This window comes from Nematolebias whitei, chromosome 1 (genome assembly GCF_014905685.2).
Source record: "Nematolebias whitei isolate Nwh7 chromosome 1, NemWhi1, whole genome shotgun sequence".
In the NCBI taxonomy this organism is placed as follows: Eukaryota; Metazoa; Chordata; class Actinopteri; order Cyprinodontiformes; family Rivulidae; genus Nematolebias; species Nematolebias whitei.
Genome location: NC_056498.1, coordinates 78,420,188 through 78,429,766, shown reverse-complemented (window position 1 = coordinate 78,429,766; position 9,579 = coordinate 78,420,188). Strand labels below are relative to the sequence as shown.

The following is a 9,579-nucleotide window of genomic DNA, read 5'->3' as shown; positions in this document are numbered from 1 at the left end:
TATATATATGTCTTATTTTACAAAACGTTACATCTAATTCAGTTTAATAAAGACTTTAATGACTATCAGGAATGAACTTAAACAACAAGAAACATTCATGTTAAAGTTTAAAGTCTTCTTTCTGCAGAAAGACGGATTTAAAACAGCGTGTTGCAGTAAACTTATAACGAGTTATATATCGTTGATTTAAAACAATCAGAACAGATGAAAAGGCCTCAGAAGAATTAAAACAAACAGATCCGTGTTCCTTCAGGTTGTCTTCACTGAATTCACCCATCCAGGGTTTGAACCTGCTGTTTGGGTTAGAAACCAGGAGGTGAATTCATATTAGGGCCTCCTGCAGTGAAACATATTTAAAGAGCTTTAAAACTTCAGTAGAGCTTTAATCTCCTACGTAGCATTTAAAAGTCTTAAATTTTGTCAAGGTTCAGGTTTTAGGATTCAGAATCAGCCAGACAACAAGAGTAAAGTAGTAGCGGGGCAGGATGATGTCACTGTCACAGAGTGAGATGCAGTTGCAAGGCAGACCTGAGGAGAATTTGGTCAGATGGGGGAAATCCGTGAACAAGGTCCAGAAACACTGGTGGGGGTCATACATAGGTAGTCAGAGTTCCAATCATAAATCCCCAAAAGGTTAATCCATGCATCGTAGACGAAGAGTCAGAAGAGGAGGTTGTTACCATGATCAGAAGGACGATATAGGTACAGGCAAGGAGCAGAAAGGTCTATAATCCAAAAAACAGGCGTGAAGTCGAGACGAGATGATCCAAACAAGACGTGAGCAAGAACAGGAATGGCTGGATATCAGGGACCATGAGAGGTATAATAATCTGGCGGTGGGGAGTGGTGCGGTTAATAAGCGCTGATGATAAGCGGGTGAAGAGTGGGCGTGACAGATGACAGAGGATGTGATCATGGCATGAAGAGGCAGAGACATGAACAGATGGGGAGCATGCAGAGACTGCTGATCATGACAAATTTAACTTAAATAAGCTGCAGCTGTCCTGAGAGATGAACATATTTTCTACTTGATGTGTAAAATCTGGACAGGAGTTTGTTTCATGAGGAGACATTTCAAAAGGAGCAGAAACTGCATTCTCCATTTGTTCAGAACATGATGTCCCTCCCTGTCTGAGTCCTTAGATCAGCAGGAAATCCACAGGGTTCGGTCTGAGAACACCTTCTGAGTTGTGTCCACCAGCTTGAAGACTCATTTCTGCTCCGGTTTTTGGAGGCTCCCTGGTTTTCTCTTTAGTTTTTGAGTGAAGACTGCTGGGCTCAGCAGGAGCTGGTCTCTGCTCCGAGGCTCCGCCGGGTCTCATGGTTCTGCTACAGATGGAGGCCTGTTGTTGAAACATCTCAGCTGATTAGTAATTACAAACTCCTGTTTGTGTGTGAGGAGGTCTGACAGTTAATTTTGAGGAACACTTCAGCCTTTCTTTAGAACCACAAGCTGATAGAGAGCAGATCTTTGAGCCTCATGACTTTAGTGTCATCGTTAATCATCAGAACAGTTTAGATGTTTGGTCAGGATTTGTAAATACATTAAAGTTCTTAAACACTTTGGAACAAACAAACATGGAACTTCCTGAAGTCTGGTTTGTTCTCATGTTGCTCTCAAAGAATTTAACACACACACACACACACACACACACACACAGTGGTGGTCTGTTGTTGTTCTTCTTCTTCTTATTATTATTATTATTCTTTTACCTCTTCAGGGGACTCTAGAGCAAGTCATCCTCCTCCACCTCACTCAAACTACCTCCATGTCCTAATTCGTATATCTTCTCTTTGGCCTTCCTCTGTCTTTTTTCAGGCAGCTGCATTTCTAACATCCTTCTACCAGTATACCCACTGTCCCTCCTCTGGACATGTCCAAACCATCTCAGTCTGGTCTCTCTAACTTTATCTCCCAGTTGTTCAACCTGTGCTGTACCTCTGATGATCTCATTCCTAATCTTATCTCTCTTTTTCACTTTTTTACCAGATGCTCTATTTTCCTGGACAGTGGATCCCAAGTACTTGGAAGTCCTGCACTTTTGTGACCTCTGCTCCTTGTAACCTCTCTGTTCCACCAGCCTCCCTCTCATTAATAAACATGTATTCTGTCTTACTACGGCTGACTTTCATTCCTCTTCTTTCAAGTGCATACCTCCACCTCTCCATGTTTTCTTCCATCTGTTCCCTGTTCCCACCACAGATCGCAATGTCATCTGCAAACATCATAGTCCACGGGGATTCCTGCATGACCTCATGTGTTAGTCGTCCATCACCAGATCAAACAAGAAGGGGTTCAGAGCTGATCCTTGATGCACTCCCACCTCCACCTTGAAGCTATCTGTCACCCCTACAACACATCTCACCCCTGTCCTGCTGTTCTCGTACATGTCCTGTACCAGTCTAACATGTCCTGCTGTCCTCATACATGTCCTGCATCAGTCTATCAGTACTTCATCAGCATCCTCAAAGCAAAGATGGCATCTGTGGTGCTCTTTCTTGGCATGAAACCATGCTGCTGCTCACAAATAGTCACCTCTCATCTAAGTATAGCTTCCACAACTCTCTCCCAGATCTTCAATGTGTGACTTTTTTCCTCTTTTTCTTTAGGCTTTTCCTCTTCCTCTACATAGGATGTAGTCTACCTGCCTACTCCTGCCTCCTTTTATAGGTCATTCTATGTTCCTCTCTCTTTTGGAAATAATTGTTGACTATATTCATTTTCATTCTCTTGGCAAAATCTACCACCATCTGTCCATCCTGGTTTCTTTTCTTGACACCAAACATACCCATCACTTCCTCATCCCCTCTGTTTCCTTCACCAACATGTCCATTCAGGTCTGCTCCGATCACCTCTCTCTCCTCCCTGTGAATACTCTCTATCACTTCATCCAGATTTTAAAAAATGTATCTTTTGCTTCCACATCACATCCAACCTGTGGAGCATATCCACTGACAACATTTAGCATCAGACCTTCTACTTCTACCTTCAGACACATCACCCTATCTGACACTCTCTTCACCTCTACTACATTCTTTGCCAACTCCTCCTTCAGGACCACAACTACTCCATTTCTCTTTCTATCCACACCATGGTAAAACAGTTTAAACCCTACTCCAATGCTGTGAGCCTTGCTGCCCTTCCCCTTGGTCTCTTGAACACATAAAACATCTACCTTTCTTCTCAGCATCATGTCAGCCAGCTCTCTACCTTTGCCTGTCATTGTCCCCACATTTAGAGTTGTCATCCTCAGTCCTACATTCTTGACCTTTCTCTTCTTTTTTTGTCTCCTGACACGTTTCCTTCAGTACCACCCGAGTGGTGGTCTGTTGTTGTCCAAAAACACCTGATGGACCCCAGGAGAAATCATGGTTTTGTAATTTTTGTGTACAAAAGGAATGTTCCACCCTGACAGCCGTTGGTCAAAAGGATAATGGTAACTTTAAACTTAGGTCTCTTTTTGGTCGCTCATTCAAAAAGGTTCAGATCCATCCCATAATCTGCACGCTGAGCATGACTGGTTCCCATCAGCTTGAGGGTTTAAAGTTATGTGATGAAACTTAATTAATTTAGTTTCTTTGGTCCCACATCACTTTTTTTTTTTTTTTTTACAGAGGCCCCGAAAAATATCATACTGCAGGGTGATACTCAAGGTTGTTTTTATTTATTCTAAATATTTTCACATTTAAAAAAATATATTTTTTAAATATCTATCTGTATTTGAGGGTGGCACGGTGACTCAGGTGGTAGAACTGTTGCCTTTTAGTGCAAAGGTTGCCAGTTCAAATCCCAGCCAGGGGCCTTTCTGGATGGAGTTTGCATGTTCTCTCCGTGCATGCGTGGGTTTTCTCTGGGTACTCCAGTTTCCTCCCACAGACCAAAAACATGCATGTTAGGATGATTGGTAACTCTAAATTGTCTCTAGGTTTGAGTGAGAGAGTGAATGGTTGTTTGTCCCATTTGTCTCTATGATGAACTGGAGACTTGTCCAGGGTATCCTCTGCCTCTTGCACAGCGATAGCTGGACATGGGCACCACTGACCCCCACGTCCCTAAAAGGAAGAAATGAGTAAAGATAATGGATGGAGTTCTGTACTTGGAACTAGAGATGGGATTTATGGCTCTTATAAGGGAGCCAGATTTTGTGAATCAGTTTGTTTCAAAGAGACGTTAAAGTTTGAACATTGAGTGACATCACTACATGTTATGTCACTACTATAGTGACATCATATTGAGTGTTTGACCCACAGTGTCAGCTCTGCAGGGTTATGGGGATACGTATGTGTTGTAAGTGCATCGGCGCAAAGGGTGGGGTACACTTTGGTGGAAGTACGAATTGACCATGAAGGATTGGGCTCAGGCTACATGTAGCTACCAGCATGGCTACCAAAGACTCCACCACTTCTACATGACACATGGAGGTTTTATTGGCTGCATGTAGCCTGAACCCATTCCTGGTCCTCTTTTTGTTTGCTTTGTTCTGCAGCTATGCAGTGGTGTGGCACCACATACCCATTCTCTAAGCCTGGGCTGCCCATACGTGTTCTGCTGGAGAGCTACCTTTAAATGACCAAGTCAAAATGATCTACCTGCCATAAAAAACAAAACACATTTACTAACAAGCAAAACATATTTACTAACACCGTGCGCTGCTGCTGCAAAGCATTTTCCAACTGATTAAAAATGTTGAAATGATCAGACTGATAAAGTGATGTCCCCCATCATCACTGAGGGATTTAAACATTGAATGTTTGTAGTTTTCAAGGTGAGTGTTTTTCTTAACTGAATTTTGACGTGACAATCCAATTTTTGATAGTGATCTTTCTTACGTCTAGATGCAGCCACACATCGAAATGGAAGTCGGAACCTCACCTGTTTTTCAAGTCATCATGCTTACAACGTGCACAGATAAACAAACGGAGGTTATTTTCAGCTCCCCCTCTTCGCTCCGTGATGGGAGATAAATATATAACTAAATCTACGCTAAATGTGTCTGAGAATCAAACCAAATGGTAAACTGATATTTCTTCAGGTCATGGTAAATAACATCTTTATTAAAAAAAAACATAACCTTTGAGGTCGGTTACGTTTGCATAACTGCATGAACCCATAGTGCACAATACACCTCTGTACATTTTCTGTCCTTACCTTACTCTGATGACTTGCACCGAACTGAATCGGGTAGTCCGGACAATAGCTGCTGATAGCCAGCCTCAAGCACACTTCCAGATGATCACCAGTCATGGTGGGACACTAAGTTGTGCACACCTACCTCTGCACTTTTAGCTCTGACACAGCATTTTGGAAATTTGCCATATCATTATGCTGCAGCTTTGAGGTAAAATGTTGCTCTTTTTGTTTGAAATCATTATGTGAGCTGATCATATTGATGGTTTTGACTTTTCCCTGCAGCTCTATGTTAAGATAATTCAACATGTTGGGCAGATTGATTAAAAATGCTAAGTCTGGTAGCCGCTGGTAATCATTTAGCTGGTTGTATTCTGCATGATTAGCTACAAGGAAAAACTCCTGAATCTCCAGACACACTCCTCAAAATATTTGCAGGAATTTTCCTTGACAGCCATTTCATGTCAGAGTGCAGCAACAGCTCAGAGTGGGCGCAGTCAGCCTCCTCCAGATGTGCACAGAACAGATGCTTTAAAGAGATCTTTTAGAAATGGAGCAGACTGTCTTTATTGCCATATCCATTGTCTTTTTCATATTGAGCTGTTTATGCACATAATGCTGGTTGTACTAACTTGCATAAATAAAGGTTGAATGAATGGTGTATTATACAGTGGTAATTGAAGAAGTCATGAAAGCTTCATCCTCCCTACACTTGGCAACAAATCCATTCGAGTAGCCAACCATCACAGGAGCACTGTTCATCACCGAGGTGATGAACAACAATTTGTACACTGGGAATTGGGTCTTCATTATAAAGTTTTTGAACAGCTGAAAACTGTCCTGTCCCATCGTGAGTTCTTTCGTGGGCAGTACTATACAGCTCCTCTTTAGCACTTATATCAGTAAACACCATCCAGATAAAACGACACAACCGGGCTTTGTCACTCACATCTGTCTATGCATCCAACAGCAGTGAGAAACACTCGCTGTCCTTCCAAAGTTGCTGGCTCAAATCCTCGGTGATGATTTCAGAATACCATGTAGCTGTATTTCCTGGTAGCTGGAGAGCTTTGATTGAAGAAAATGTTTCTGGTTTGTTTTAAAGTATCAAAACAACAAGTCAGCTGCTTCAACAAATGACTTTTTATTCATCTCTCTGCCTTGGAAGAATTTCTTGTGTTAAACAAATGTGACTCACGGAATGATACTTTGGTAGCTGCCTTCACAGGTGATGAGAAATAAAGACTTTGAATGTGACATCATTAAAAAAATCCTCCTCCCATTACGTATAGAAGCGGTAAGTTTTCAGCTTCTTACTCGGTCCAGCTTCCCCTGTCATTTTTTAACCTTTATGAATTGGAGGCTAACTTGGTGACCCAGTAGCTTTACATTAACCCTGTATGTTAATCAAGTGACAGATATCATATTAGGAATGGATGATAGTCTAACATCCACCTTCTGTAATTTTTCACCATGCGATCGTCCAGTATATCTACATAAAGGGCACCCCGGCCCAAGACTGAAACTATGGTTTTGATCTGCTGCTGAAAAAGTAAAATTCAATTCATTTTATTTCTGTAGCTTCAAGCCACAACAGAAGTTGTCTCAGGGCACTGAACAGAAATATTTGCATACATAAAAAAGCCAATGGTAAAAGTTCTCTATCTAAGGAAGCAGCAGATTGTGTTGAATCTTCACTTAGGGTGCATTCACACTAGCCCTGTTTAGTCCGCTTTAATCAAACTCTAGCTCGTTTTCCTTGAAAGTCCGGTTCGTTTAGGGAGGTGTGAATGCGCCATCGAACTCTGTCACGGAACAAAAAGGCGAACTCTGGCCCGGGCTAAAACCTAGGTCTCAGTCCGTTAGAAGCGAACTCCAGCGCGGTTCAAGTACAGTGTGAATGTAAACAGACCGGACCCGCTCCACAGGACAAACAAACACACATTTCTCATACCTTATATGGAGCCGTCAGCTGCCTTGTGTGGAAAAACAATATTCTCCATGGTCTTCTGTCTCATCTTCTGCTCATGCTAAGTCCATTTTTGAAAAATGACAAAATATAACTCCTAAAACTGCTAAAACTTGATGCCACTTCGTTTTTATTTTTATTTACAGAAGAAGAAGAAGACGTGTCTTTGGAGGTTTTTGTGTCGTTTCTTTCAGTAGTTCTTGGTGCAGCGCCCCCACAGGCGAGCGGGGGAACAGGTTGGTTCAACAGGTTGACTCGACTGCACAGTGCAGTGTAAATGCGAATGCACCAGCTCAAATGTAAACAAAAGGTCATGAATATTGGTCCCGAACCGAACCGAGTCTACCGGACTATCTGGTGTGAAAACGACCTTAGTCACAGTCTCCCATCCTGAGCAAGCACAAAGGAGACTGTGGAAAGAAAAACTCCCTTTTAACAGGAAGAAACCTCCAGCAGAACCAGATCCAGATGCACTATCTATAGAAGGAAAAACAAAAAACATTTTAAGACAGAAATAATTACAAATACAAACAGGTAGAGTAGAACAAGTAAAGACAGTAGCAGAGTGAGAAAATGTGGTCAATTTGTCCTCCAGCAGTCTAAGCTGATAACGGCATAACTAAGGGATAGCTTAGGAAACCCAAGCTGACATTAACTATAAGATTTATCAAAAAGGAAAGACTTAAGCCCAACCTTAAAAGTAGACAACGTGTCAGCTTCACAAACAGAAACTGAAAGTTGGTTCCACAAGAGAGGAGCCTGAAAACTGACAGCTCTGCATCCCATTCTGCTTTTGGAAACTCTAGGAACCACAAGTAAACCTGCAATTTGAGAGAGAAGTGCTCTGTTAGTAAAATATGGAACAATTAGATCTGTAATATAAGATGGAGCTAGGCTAGAAGTAAGATTTTGAATTCTATTCTCAGCAACTGTCTTACATGTGTACATCTCTGAACAGTTTAGCACCAGAAAAACATTTTTCTCTTACATTTTTAAGTTTATGTCTGCAAAGAACCATAGACTCATAAATTTGGAACTTTTTTCTATGAACAGAACCAGATTATTCCTTAAATATAAGCATACGATCAACAGATTTTCTCTCTAAGTCTGCTCAGTTGTGTTCCTGTTGTTGGCAGTCAGCGAGTGTTGTGTTGATGTGTTGGCAGTCAGTGAGTTGTGAGTCAGTGTGTGTTGGGTTGGTTGTGGTTTCAGGCCGACCGTCACACCCTGGATAATAACAGCATGTCTCACTCACTCTTGTATTTCTGTTTTTAGTCACTTTTGATCTTGTTTTCTCTGCGGATCAATGCCTGAATATTTTAAAGGCTGTTTCATGTGGAAGATCAAACCATTACAGCTTAGATGGGGGTCGGGGGGGTCCAACAAGTGTCTCCTTTTACATGAAAGTTCAACAACTAGGATTAAAGTTTATACTGAAGTCTAGTTATTCTTTTCAAAACATTCTGATGGTACTAAGAACAGTTTAATTTCTAAAAGTTTGTCTGCGGTTGTACTGGTATTTATTATGTCTGAAGGAATTTTGCAGCACTCCTAACAGGCTTCTCTATGAATCGCCTCCTTATCTTGGTGGAGGAGTTTGAGTACCTGAATGATGCAAGGAGCTATGCTGCCATTGTCCCTGGTAGGGTTTCCCAGGGCATTTTGTTCCTAGGTCACAGGCCAGACCTAGAGCGACTGAGAACACTTGTATGGACAGAGAACAACAAGGGGCTCGATGTCCCTCGCCTGGAGAAGGGTTACGGGCCCCACCCTGGAGCTAGGCCTAGAGAAAGGGGCTTGTCAGTGCCTGGTGACCAGGCCTCCACTGGGTCCGATCATGTTCAGCCCAGATGAGTTACATGGGTTTGCCTTTCTGTGGGCCCACCACCTACAGGAGGAGCCATACAAGTCAGTGCATGGTGCCATGGGTAAGAGCCTTGGTGCTCTGACCCTGGCTTAGTAAAGCTGGCACTTTGGACATGGAGTCACCTCAGTTCAATTGAGTTTATTGTCATTTCAGCATTGACAGAAATGGGACACCTTTCTCCACAGATCATAATGTTTAGTTTAACAAACACGTTTGGGAAAACTGTAGTTGAGAGAGCAGTCCTCCTCCAATGGGAGAGTTGGGGGTTCGATTCCACCAGTAGTCACATGCTGAAGTGTGCCTGGGCAAGACACTGAACCCCTCGGTGCCTCTGATGTGTGTCCCATCGGTTTGTGAATGTGATCTAAAGCTCTTATTATTCTGCAGATTCAAATTATCTTTGTAGAGATGTAGTAGACTGCTGTATGAATGTATGTGTTTACCAGAGTGCTGTATGAATGTGTGTGTACCAGAGTGCTGTATGAATGTGTGTGTAGTAGAGTGCTGTATGAATGTGTGTGTAGTAGAGTGCTGTATGAATGTATATGTGTAGTAGAGTGCTGTATGAATGTGAGTGTAGTAATGTGCTGTGTGAATGTGTGTGTAGTAGAGTGC

General features: G+C 42.2%; 1 protein-coding gene across 1 annotated transcript in view; it reads left to right on the top strand.

The window, feature by feature from the left end:
- psda (pleckstrin and Sec7 domain containing a) overlaps positions 1-9,579 on the top strand; it is a 75,173-nt gene that overhangs the window by 906 nt on the left and 64,688 nt on the right. The window lies entirely within an intron of this gene.